Below are 14,332 nucleotides of genomic sequence, written 5' to 3' on the forward strand. Positions count from 1 at the left end.
GTTTTTAGTTTTTCAAGTTTTTCTTTTTTTTTACGTTGAATTTATTTATAACTGTTACCTTTATTTTTTCTCACTCATACTTTTCAATTGATATTGATGTCGATACCATAGTTGTTCTTCTTCCATCAAAATTTTTAATTAATTTATGTAATTTGCATGTACTATATATATGGTTGTTAATAAGTTTATGGTTTTTTATTTGGAAGTTTTTCGCAATTGTTACTTTTATTCTCCATCTTTCATAACTTTCAGTTGGTATTTATGTCGTGGCGCGTATTTTATGTGAGTTTTGTTTACCTGATTTTGTTGTGATCATATTGTTGTAGTTTCTTAAAATTTATTTTCTATTTTCTCATGACAACTATCAAACTATAAAATGTTTTTTATTTGGATTTTTTACTCTTTTTATTTATTTATTGAAATTCTCTTCTCTATCTTTTATGTTTCTATAGTTGTATATCAACACAATGCAGCGAGATATAACATTTCATTATAGACCAACAACATTCGAGGGTATATGTGGGTGATGGGAAGTCTACACTCTTGTGGGATCATGTTTGGCTGGGAGATTCTTCTCTTAAAGTGCAATATTCGAGGGTATATGTGCTCGATCTTGACAAATTGGCTTTGATTCAAGATCGATTGGTGCAGGGGGGACTAGGATCCATTCGTAATTGCTGAGAGGGGGTGGACGATTCGCAAATGTCAGCTTTACGGGAGATTCTAGATACGGTCACAATATATGATAAAAAAAAAGATAGAGGGGTTTGAGCCCTAGATGTTTGCGTGACTTCTCGATAGCTTCCGCCGTTAATTACATAGACTCCATAATTTTGGGACCGGCTCAGCCCAGGACCAATTTTTGGGCGGTCCCCCGGGGGGGTGGGGAATTTCGGAGTCGATGTGAATCGATTTAAGATTAAGATTTTTTTCGTTCATTCCCATCCACATATTCATTCCGATATCATAGTAGGTAAACTTTTTTTTTAAGTATATAATATTTATATACGGCAAATGCAACAAATAAACTCACATACCCTCCTCACCTTTAGTGAGGTTTGAACTATTGACCTCCTAGGAAGCCAAGGGCTACGATACCGTTAGGCCGAAGGCCCTTTGGTATCATAGTAGGTAAACTTGAAGGGGAAAGAGAGATCACTTTGGGCTCTTTCAAATATACAACATGGATTCTGGCATTGCAATGTAGTTTTACGATTTGGAGATTGAATCGGTAAGTCATTTGTTCTTTTCTTGTCAAATGATCGGGGATATATAAAAGCAATTGGTTGATGGTGGGTTTGGATATTCTGAAGTTCAACTCCAATTCGGACTGGATTGGGTGGTCATTATCTTTGCGGTTGAAGAAAGTGGAGTCAGCTTGTTTAGATGTGGTACTTCTAACGACTTTATGAGCTATTTGGTCTTTTCGGAATGAGACTCTTCTTAGGCTTCCTAAGCCTAAAAAGGCGGTGTTGTGGGATAGTATTATGACCCGTTCATGCAAACAAATTTTATCAACACTACACTAACTCTTATTCGTTTATTCTTTTACTTTTACAAATAATATTTTAAATATTCACCTAGGAGGTATAACTCAGCTAACAAAGGGATGAGATGACTTTGTCCAAATACAAGACGGGTTCTTGGATTTGATTCCAGATTTCTTACTAGCCTCAGTCACTGAGTGAGTCAAAAAATACCCTGTCACAGTGATGTCATGGAGGCAGAGCGGACTTGCATTGAAAAAGGTGGGGGTAAGCCCCCACTTAAATGTCTTTACTTTTATGTCGTTAATTTTCCTAATCATTTTCAACAGTTCACCGGTGGTCCAGTCCGTTTTGACAAAACCTCACACTCTCCCTTGCTTGACAATCATTCTCTCCGTATATTATTACCGTTAATTCTTGTAATCATATTACAATGATAACGTTGGTTGATAATTTTGTTAAATATATCTCAAAATTTTGTTCTTTTGGTTTAAAGATAAATCAATTCACCTAATGTGTGTGTATATACCTGTACATACATATATATATATATACACACACACACACACACATATATATATATATATAGGAGTTAAATCAAATGAGAACCACACGTATATTATAAACCTGTGAGAACMAATCCAAAAATAATTTTTTTACATGATATTTTTCATCAAATACTAGGATTTAGGATATTGTTTCATAGTATGATAGTTTTACATATATATGTTTCACCATATGAATGCTTTTTAGACGTATTTTTCATTTCACTAAGTGAATCAAAAAAAAAAAAATCCACATGTAATATTTTCACAAGGAACACAAACATAAGTGAAACAATATCTTAAATAATAGGTTTTGATGAAAAAAAATCATGTAAAAGAATACTTTTATATTGCACTTCTCACGGGTTTGTAACATATTTATGGTTCTCATTTGATTATCGTTCTATACACACACACATACACACACACACACACACACACACACACATATATATATATATATATATATATATATATATACATACTACCTTATTAAGCATATTCACTCAAAGTTTTAAAGTCTTAAAATTATAAATACCTAAAATACCCTTATCTATCTATACTATCTTATAAACCAAGTTTAAAAGCCTAAGGTACAACTTGATAAAGCATGCTATTTCCTCTGGTTTATTTTAAACAACAAGCTTCAGCCTATTGATCTTCTCAATGTGGCTATTGATGTACTCCGGTTTCTTCCCGTTCCCAACGTGGCTATTGATCTTCTCAATATGGTGGTTCCTGTAACCATATCCGGTGATTCCCGTTCTAAAGCTCATCATTCTTCACTCCCGTATACACACGCATCTTCATCGCTCATCCTAGGGTTTTATGGGTGCTTTTTATCGTTCATTTTAATCAGGTTCGATAAAAGTACACATCAAATGTTCGATAGTCCCTGCATTTCGAGATAAAAACGTTCCAATTTTTCTGTACCTATGAGGGATTACATGTCCAGGTTCGTTTAACACTTTATTGTTTGTCTGGTCTAGCTTTTGGCCTTTACGCCAAACTTCTTCCAGCCTCGAAATTGAAGCTGTAAATTGAATCCAAACACTAAGAAGAGATGGAAGGGACCACAGTCAAAAACTCAAAAAATAATAATTATTAGGTTAAAATTTAAGTTTTACATGATTTACTTCACTTTCCCTCGTTAAATTTTTCTATGGGCCCCCAACCCCAATCAAAACCGTTACTCTAACAAAAAAAATCTATTAAAATTAATCAAAAAAATTATTTGAAATCGACAAAAACACAAAAAAAAATCCCTCGAAATCAATTAAAAAAAAACTTTAAAAATCCCTCGAAACGTTGTAGTTAGGTTAAAAACACATCGGACGATTTTGGTTAGAAGGTGTTTTGTTTATGAGAATTGCATTTGATTTAAAAAAAACTTTCTTTTATGTTGTTGTTATACTTATTTTGTATATATGTTTTTTTATTAACCTTGGATATCCAATCCGTTATACGAGTCGATTAATCCCATGATGATCACTTGCTTTGCGAGTAGCCCGAAGTCAACCATTTGAACCTCTATGGCCACAGGAGCAATGGCGGATCCATGATTTTTGTTCAGTGAGGTCACCTTTAAGGTAGAGAGAGGTACACCCATTCCTTTTGCTGCACCGTGGCTTGTTCTATATGGGTGGCTCGTCATGTAGCCACCTTGATCAAGGAAACCATATCTTGAGTCATGCCACAGGTGTATATTTATATATATATATATATATATATATATATATAGGGATGGATTCCGGTGAGAAGGAAATTTAAGATGAGAAATGTTATAAGGTATTTGCTGAGGATGAAATGCACTGAGATGCACCGGATCAATCCTCGTGCAAGAGCAATTCATGGGTGGGTTTGAGATTATAGATGATAAGGGTCCAGATCCCTTCTTACGCTTCTCACCTCAACTCTCCTTTTCACACGATCCTTCGCCTATATATAATGTCCATCTACCCATATCTTTCTTCACTTAAGGGCTCTTTTGAGTAGTAATCTGATGGGTCTCTGCATATAATATATGCAAACCATTTTCATTTTACAAAAACTACTGCTAAGATGTCATAATATTGCATTAAAATTGGATCTCATGGTAGGGTTATCTCATATTTTGCATCAATGTGCAGTTTAACTTTAATTTAATTTAATTTAATTGTAGGGCACTGCAAAAGCATGGAAATCCTAATCAAAAGAAGTGATGGAAGATATGATATTATTGAATGGTGAATGGTAAATGGTGATGGTAACCGGTGATTCTGAATGTTCTTTAAATGTTGAGAGAGAGTTAATGCAATATATTTACATAAGGTCTGAAAGTGTAATGATACTCCTTTGTTTTCTACATTCTGCAACTGGTGGTGGATGAAATGTTTGTCATGTTTTTCAAATGGCTTTTAATTTCTAGTACTCGATTTCTACAAATTTGTCAACTGGCCCCTTTTCCGGTACAACCCTTGATGCTTTAGGTACCAACTTCTCTTGGCTCTTCTGATTATACATTGTAATTGAATCGATGGCGACGAGGAAAGTGTCAAATGTATCATATAACCCTTTTCGGTTGTATATGTCATCTCAATTGTGTTTCTTGATTAGTAACAAGTCTTCTTTTTCAAAGATGGTAAGCACTGTAGATTGTGTTCCTTGAATACTATGATCATTGCCAAATGTAAAGACCGTTTTTTACTTTCAATTTTAGTTGGTGGAATTACAATTTTATTTTAAATTTGATAAGCTACTAAACACTTACGGGATGAATTGTTACAATTTTAAGGGTCGTTTACCAAACACTTACCCGGTAAGTGCTTATTGCTAAAATGTAACACTATTAGTTACTTACTAGTTAAGATTTTAGTCCATCAAAACTACATTTTATGCATCAATTCACCCAGTAAGCATTTATCGTGGTAAGAGTCGTCGCCCTCACTTACCGGGTAAGACTCATGGTTCTTGTCTCGCTCTTACCGGGTAAAATTCTTAGTCCTTACCACATTCATCCGGTGAGGTAATGTGACTTGATAAGCGCTTACCCGGGTAAGTTGTGGTAAATTTTCCTCTTCAATTTACATTCCGCCGCATTGCGCGGGTACACAACTAGTATATATATATATATATATATATATATATATAATGCTTAAACAACTTCATCTAGAAGGAAATTATATAAATTAAATAATAATATAATTTATTATTCAATAACCAATATGATAAAAAAAAAATAATCAAAATCTAAACTTACCTTATTTGGTTTACCCAAGTATCAAACCGTTTATAACCCGCAAACAGAATAACCCGAAACTATTTTAATTTAGACGAATTATTCGGTTTCAGATTTTTCTAGTTTCAAATTTTTGACTCAAATACTTTAAATATTCGACTAATAATCAATTATTTATAATTAATTAAACGTAAAAACAAAGTTATAAAAGAATATTGATGCGTCGGATTGAAAATGAAGACGGTCATATGTTTTGTATGGTTGCAAGTACATCATATAGTAAATGAAGACATATCACCAACCTCCACACAATCTTTTAATAAGTAGTGACCACATACCATTTTTAAAGCATTTTCCTAGTTATTTAATAATTAATAAATATTTTTTTACGAATATTTTGCTATAAAAATTTATATTTTTAAGATCGGTGTTAGAAGCAGGGGCGGATACAGTAGGCAGGGGAAGGGACCGCAGTCAAAAACTCAAAAAATAATAATTATTAGGTTAAAAATTAAGTTTTACATGATTTACTTTTCACTTTCCCTCATTACATTTTTCTATGGGCCCCAACCTCAATCGAAACCGTTACTCTAACCAAAATTTTTTATTAAAATCAATCAAAAAATTATTTGAAATCGACAAAAACACTAAAAAAAACCCTCGAAATCAATTAAAAAAACTTTAAAAATCCCTTGAAACGTTGTAATTAGGTTAAAAACACATCGGACAATTTTGGTTAGGAGGTATTTTTTTTATGAGAATTGCATTTGATTTAAAAAAAACTTTCTTTTATGCTGTTGTTATACTTATTTTGTATATAATTTTTTTATTAACCTTGGATATCCAATCCATTATGAGAGTCGATTAATCCCATGACGATCACTTGCTTTGCGAGTGACTCGAAGTCAACCATTTGAACCTCTATGGTCACAAGAGCAGTGGCGGATCCATGATTTTTGTTCAGTGGGATCACCTTTAAGGTAGACGAAAGGTCCGCAAAATCATTCGATAAGTTTTTAACCTAATTACAACGTTTCGAGGGATTTTTAAAGTTTTTTTAGTTGGTTTCGATGGATTCTTTAGTGTTTTTGTCGATTTCGAATAATTTTTTTGGTTAGAGTAACGGTTTCGATTGGGCTTGGGGGTCCATGGAAAAATGTAATGGGGGACAGTGAAAGGTAAATCATGTAAAACCTGAAATATAACCTAGGATTTTTTTTTGAGTTTTTGACTGGTTTGCTATTGCATCTGCCCCTGCACAAAAATATTTTTATTCCTGATTCCTCCTTGTATTTGAACCTGAGATCTCCAGACACTTTTGACCCTTAGAGCCAAAACTCAAACCAATCAGACCTCACTCTTGTAGTCCTTATTTTGTATATTTTGTTAGTAATTAATGGTTTATGGTGTAAACATAGATATCAACATCATTGGGTATATCTTCCCGCATTGTAAGAACTGTATATTGTGATATTTTTTGTCTGTGTTACTTAGGGGTTGTTTACCAAATGCTTACCCGGGTAAGCATTTACCAAGTCACACTATCTTACTGGATGAATATGGTAAGGACCAAGATCTTACCCGGTAAGAACGAGACAAGGACCAAGAATCTTACCAAGTAAGTGAGGACAATGACTCTTAACATGATAAGCGTTTACCGGGTGAATTGTTGCATACAATGTCGTTTTTATGGACCAAAAATTTTACCCGATAAGTAAATAATAGTGCTAAATTTTACCCGTAAGCACTTATCGGGCAAGTGTTTGATAAACGGCCCCTTAGTAATAGTTCACAATGTGAAATGGAACTATCAAGATTAGAGAGTTTAGTGTTTCACATTGTGAATTATGTGTAATTTTACTATTTTACAAAAAGGTTTGTATTTTTTTGCTTAAATGAGATTAGATGTCAATATAAGAAATTATAATAAAAACAAGAACAACAAAATGTTAGAAACATAGCCAACTTTAGAAACGGTTTCTTAATAATAACGAGTCAGAACACAGAGAAGAATTTGAGGAAGAGGTTGATGTGCTAAATACCAATGTTGGAAACATAGCCAACTTGTTTTTTTGGTAACCGTGGGTTTTTATGCCAATTTATATGTACCGACTAATCTTTGAACGACCACAAATAGTCTGGAGTTATCACAGGTGAACCATTGCCACAAGAAACATGCCAACTTGAATGATAATGGTGGTGAAGAATGAGAACATCTATGGTTGTAGAATTTACATTAAGCTATAAACCACAAGGGTGGTATCTGATTGGTTTAAACTTGAGCTTCAAAGGTCAAAAGTGCATAGAGGTCTGAGGTTCAAATCCAAGGAGGAAAGCTACGGAGGTTTAAATGTGGTGACTCTGGGCTACCCGCAAAGTAGGTGGTCTCCCTAAAATTAGTCGACTCGCATAACAGGTTGGATAACCAGGTTAGTAAAAAATGTTCTTATATTAATAAAAGAAAGTTGGTTCTATAAAAGATTTGTTAACCTGAAATTATCTTAAGTTTAATATTAAAATTGATATATTTGAAAAAGAAAATTATAAGGCTACATTTGAAATATTAATACAGAGCTTCAAAAAATGTAAGAACCAACCCTAGACAATATATCTAAATAAATGTGGGTATTTATTCTCCTTTGTATTAATGTATACACATCAGAACCATAAGGGTGGTGTTTGATTGGTTTGAGCTTATGTTTCAAAAGGTTAAAAGTGTTTGGATATCTCAAGTTCAAATCTAAGAAGAAATAAAAATCCTCTTGTGATCACGGATGTTCAAATGCGGTAACTCCGGACTATCCGCAAAACAGGTAGTCACATTGGAATTAGTCGCCTCGCATAGCGAGTTGAATATTCATGTTAATTAAAAAAATTGTATACATGTCAATCATTCGTGTGGAATTTTAAATTGTGGTGCCTAATTAGTTTAAGCTTGGATCCAACTGTCAAAAATACCTGAAGGTTCCAGGTTCAAATCTAAGGAGAAATAAAAATTCCCTTGTGGTCACGGAGATTCAAATGCAATGACACCGGACTATCTACAAAACAAATGATCGTCCTAGAATTAGTCGGCTCAAATAGCGGATTAGATATCTAGGTTAATAAAAAAAACTTATAACCATTTACTAACCCAAGCCACTACCTCATCAATTGTTTCTAAAAACTTGATTTATAACATAATTCAAAACATTTGTTAAATTAAAACATTAAGTTTTAATAATAAATAAAATTAAGAGAAACTTCAAATTTGGTCCCTTTGATTTGTCGAAAGTTACATTTTTTCCCTTGTAGTTTCAGAATTATAAGATGGTCATTGTTGTTTGCAAAAACGTTCAGATTTGATACCTCCCTCTAATGACCGTTAAATTTCATTAAATAATTGAAATTTTTGTCATTTCTTCGATCTTTTTATCTTTTCTCCAATCAAAATTATATTTATAATTTTGATCCATGCGGTTTTTGATTGTATAAAAAAGTAAAGATTGATAAAAAGAATAAAATCCTCCGTTAATTAACAGAAGTTTTTAACGCTCTTCAGAAGCAGGAATCAAATACAAACGTTTTTTTAGTAGTTTAAAAACTGAAGGGAGAAAAAGTGTTACTTTTAACAAACCATAAGGACCAAAATTGTAGTTTAGTCCAAATAATGAAAAGGTGTCGGCTTGGCACCGTCGCGTTGTTCACAGTCCCTGTCCTTTTGACTTTTCGTGTCCGCGTCTTTGATTTCGGTGCCATTAACTCCCATGTGACATGATTACGTCATTTATAGTAAAAATTAACTTAAATCGGTACAACGTAATAATCATATAGAATATATGATACATACATCACTGAATTTAGTTATGTATAATTAATTATTTTTTATGTATGAATTATTGTTTGTTGATGTATATTATTTAAAATTCAATATTATAAGTAAATTGTGTGTAAATATAACTTATTAAAGTTTCATTTTGAATTCGAATAACTAACTGCAGATAAACATGATCAAATAGGGAATAAAATCTCATTTTAAATATAAAAAAGCTAAAATATCACTTTTATTCATATAGTTATGAAATTATAAGATGGTCATCATGTTTTGCAAAAATATCTAGATTTGGTTTCGTTAAATTAGAGGCATTTTCATTTTTTTTTGATTTTTTTTTTGTCGTTTAGTCAATAAAATTCGAGTTTATGATTTGGTTTCTACGTTTTTGCAAACTATGATAACTATTTTGTAAATTTGAAATGTTAAAGATAGGGACTAAAGGGCCGTTTACTAAACGCTTATCCGGTAAGTACTTACTGGATAATTTTTCTTACCGGATGAACATGGCGAGGGTCAAAAATCTTACCTAATAAGAGCAACGATAAAGATGGAAAATCTTACTCGATAAGTGAGAGTGACGACTTTTACTCGGGTAAGTGATTACCGGGTAAATTATATTGTTGCATACGGTAATATTTTGATGTACTACAATCTTACCCCGTGAAGTAAATTATATTGTTGACTCCTAACGGTAAGCGTTTACCAGGTAATCATTTAGGTAAACGACCCCTTAAATTTGTCTAGGTTACTGCTATCTATACTATATTATAAAACATTTGACAAAAACTCTTAAAAACCATTTTTTATGCATAAAGTACTATATATTGATGCATATTACTTAAAATTCAAGATTACAAGTAAATTATGCATAAGTGGAACTTATTAAAACTCCATGGTTAAATTCGTGTAACTAACTGCGGTTAAACATAATCAAATAGAGAATAAACATCTCATTTTAAAATAAAAAAAAATTTAAAATATAATTAGGATATTTATCGAGTTCTAACAAAATAATTAACTATTATCTTTATAAGAAAATTATATTACCAAACCAAATATAAATTACTTCGTTATTGAACTTTAATTAAATTATAATTAAAAAAATTGAATTAAAAAATTACACAAAAATTGAGAAATTTTAAATAGTTAATTTGATACTAATATCGATATAATTTTATCAAAGTTTTATGATATTTTCAAATTTATATTTTATTTAAAAAATAAAAACATCATCGTTTTTTCAAAATCAAATAAAACTATATTATAACATCGATTGAGATAAAGAATAAAATAAAACATTAAAATCAAAATGTATCTCGCTGTATTGTACAAAAACCCTTTTAGTTATATTTTAATGTATTTTGTCCTTCAAATTTGTAGACCGTTTCTGTAGGTATACAATATGAATCCTAAATTATGCGAGGAAAAAGACATAAACAAAAGAAAAGTCAAAACAGTAGTAGTGTCGGTGATCCAAACTTCTGCCTAATTTTTATTTATTTAATTAAATTATTTAATTAAAAGGAAAAGGATCACACTTTTTTCTTTTCTTCATTTTTTAATTAATTTATTTGGAATAAAGTTGGCGTGTGAGCATTTAACACCATGTTATCAATTATTACACATCTTATTCTATTATTTAAAAAAAATCCAAATTACAAATATTTAAATTTAATTACTAAAATTACATTTTTATTAATAAAAAATCATTCTACTGGATTTAATTACATATTATAGTCTAAAACCAGAAAAGGATGCATGTTTACACCTTGAAAACAAAATATACAATTTTTATGTTAAAAATAAATTGGTTGTTTACTAAAATATTATCAGGTAAACGTTTCTCCGATTTAATTATCTCATCAGGTGAACAAAGAAAATCTTATCTGATAAACAGACATAGTAAGGAACGAGAATCTTACCCAATTGATGAGAGAGATGACTCTTACCGGATAAATGATACTTACCAACAATCCGTTTTGATAGCTAATAATATTACCCGATATGGTAAGCGAGCATGATGAGCTTTGTCGATAAACGCTTACTCGATAAATATTTAAAAAATGGTGCCTAAAACAACGTAATGTTTATAGATCCATTTTCTTTATAATGGTAGTGCCTACTTTGTTTAACAAAAACCAGTGTATCACTGAATTTTATCAGTTATTTTTACGAGTCATATGGAATCATATACGAGAAATATCTTAAACAATATAGTTTAAATTTTTATGTACAAAGTTATATTATGTTCTTTTAATTGCATCAAAAACACGTTACACTCCCCATTTATTCCGCTTCTATTTTGGAGAACCTACTTTTCGAAAAGATTACAACTTTATGAATAAAATAAAATATTAATCGATCAGTATATGTTTAGAAATGTGTAAACGACGTTATAGTTAATAAAACTATATAAATAACGATTATGTTAACGTCCAATAATTTTTAGTCAACATCATCTCTACTATATAAATTGATCCAATTATTAAGTAGGGCATGGCACTTTTTAAAATTTAAAGTTTTTTTTCAAAATAATTATTTATTTACATTGAAACTACTGACACAACGATCAGAGATAGGAGTCAACACTAAGGGGCCATTTACCCAAATGCTTACCCGGTAAGCGTTTACCAATAGGAGTCAACACTATAATTTATTTTTATGCGTAAGAATTTTAGTACATCAAAACATATCGAATGCAACAATTTACTGGGTAAGCACTTACCGGGGTAAGAGTCGTCGTCCTCACTTACCGGGTAAGACTCTCCATCCCTCTCATCGCTCTTACCCGGTAAGATTCTTGGCCCTTCTCATGTTCATTCGATGAGGAAATTTATGCGTTAAATTTTTACACGCCATGGCGAGGACGCGACATGTTTTAAGGCGTAACATAAGGCGAGAAATTTGTATGTTGTATACACACACATACATATATAAAAAGTTTGTGATCAAATATTCAAAATAGATCTTGTAAGGGTTTTACAATTTCGTTTTAACCGTGAGTAGTGACATGTATGAATCCAAAAAACTGTAAGTGATATGATTAGTTAACTTTGTAAAAACATATAATATAAAGTTAAAAGTATAAAAACCCAAAAAGTAAAAATAAAATAACTGAAAAAAGTTACGTCTTGTAAAAAAACGTGCACCACGGCGTGACATGGCATGCCTTAAGGTGTCATGGCGTGAGCCACGTCTTTCACAAACGTTACAGGGCTTATCATAATGACAGAGAATGACAGAGACACATGAAAGAATACAGTTAATATCAATTACAGTTGGTTGGTATTATGGTACCAAGTATACAAACTTGGTTGACATATGGTATTACCATGGTACCAACTTATTTAATTATTTACTGGTTTTTGTATTTTTTTAGGAATTAAATATTAAACATTATAACTTAACTATTTTGTTTGAATATTTGCACGTTTATTCCTTGGAATCAAATACCCTTAAACATCATATGTGATACTTGGAAACTCGAAACATCATTCAAAATTTAGAACATAAAAGTTTTCATATATGTAACTTGAAGTTGGTACAAAACCAACACAAACATGTACCCATAAAAAAAAGTTGGTTACAAATACAGTTGGTTAATATATAGTATAAGAGCTTGCATACCAATAATAGTTGGTCGGTATTGGAAAAAAAAACAACCTTGGTATAGTACCAAGTTCGGCCCTAGCAAGAGGGGACATTTTTTTGTCTCACTCAGCGGTTGAGACTAGTGCGGGAGGGTGGGGGGTGATCAAATACATGACTTGTCTTGTATTTGAGCAAAGTCGCCACGCCCTTTTACCAACCGGGCTACAAGTTGAAGGCTCAACTTTCTGACATATTTGATACTAGACCGATATCCAAGTTTCAAAAAACAATTATAGACATTTCTTCGATCTCGTTTTGGTTCGCAAAACTTGGTGAAATTTAGGGTAATTGGAATACTGGCTACATAATCGTTCTTGGTTTTTTTTTTTTTTGTCAAGCACGAAACTTATCTCACTCACTTCCTCTCACTTAACTTTTTTTTTGATTGACCTCGATATCCAACCTGCTATGCGAGCTGACTAATTCCAGGGCGACCACCTGCTTTGCAGATAGCCCGGATTCACTGCATTTGAACCTCCGTGGCCACAAGGGGATTTTTATTCCTCCTTGGATTTGAACCTGAAACCTCCTGGTACTTTTGACCTTTGGAGTCAAACTCAAACCAATCAAGCACCACCTTTGTGGTTAACCTCTCACTTAACTTCTCTCACTAAAAGATCGATATATGGTATTGATTTTTGTTTATGTGATGTTATGTTGACTTTATATGTTTTTATGTTGTCTTTTTCTGTAAAAAGTGGCACAGACAAAAGAAAAAGAAGAGGACATGTTATCTAAACATGTTGATGGACGTGAAAATCTTCATCTCCATGGTACACATCTATTACTATGTAAGTCATTCATTCTACTGTTGTTTTTCCAATATCAGTTAACCTTCATTTTGTATGTTTTGTAATTTCATGATTTAGTAACCTTAATCTTCATTTCTGTCTTTTTTAATAGGAGCGGTGCTAAGCTGACCTTTGGGTATATGCATTTAGCTTCTTGCTTCATACAACTTAACAATTTCAAAATGAAACTTTGCTGCAATCTAAAGAGATCGATGCTATCGTGGATAATCGATTTAATTAGAGGATGAAATCGTAACCCTTGAAGTGAATAAAGACGGTGAATCATATGTTACAAGAAATGTTAAAAAGTTAAAGGTACATGACAACCCAATATAATCGTGTTCAAATTTTTTTTTTTGATTAACCTGGATATCTAACCCCCTATACGATGCGACTAATCCCATGGCGACCACCTGCTTTGCAGATAGTCCGGAGTCACCGCCATTTGAACCTCCGTGGCCACAAGGGGATTTTTATTCCTCGTTGGATTTGAACCTGAGACCTTCTGGTACTTTTGACCTTTGAAGTCGAGCTCAAACCAATCAGGCACCACCCTTGTGATTAATAATCATGTTCAATTAGTGCTTGCATCAATGGAGATTTTGACTGAAACAACTCAGAATTTAGTGAACTGTTAAAGAAGAAGAAGAGGGTAGCAAGTAAACAGAAAAAAGAGGTGGGATTTTAATAATTTTCTTTCAATTGAATTATATTTTAAGACGTTCTACGTATCTTTTTTAATAAAATAATAATAATAATAATAATATTTGCTAAAATAAAAACATTCTTCTTACATTTAATCATGTATTATCATATTCTTAATAAAA

This window comes from Cynara cardunculus (assembly GCF_001531365.2).
Source record: "Cynara cardunculus var. scolymus isolate 2C chromosome LG 16, CcrdV1, whole genome shotgun sequence".
NCBI classification, from domain to species: domain Eukaryota; kingdom Viridiplantae; phylum Streptophyta; class Magnoliopsida; order Asterales; family Asteraceae; genus Cynara; species Cynara cardunculus.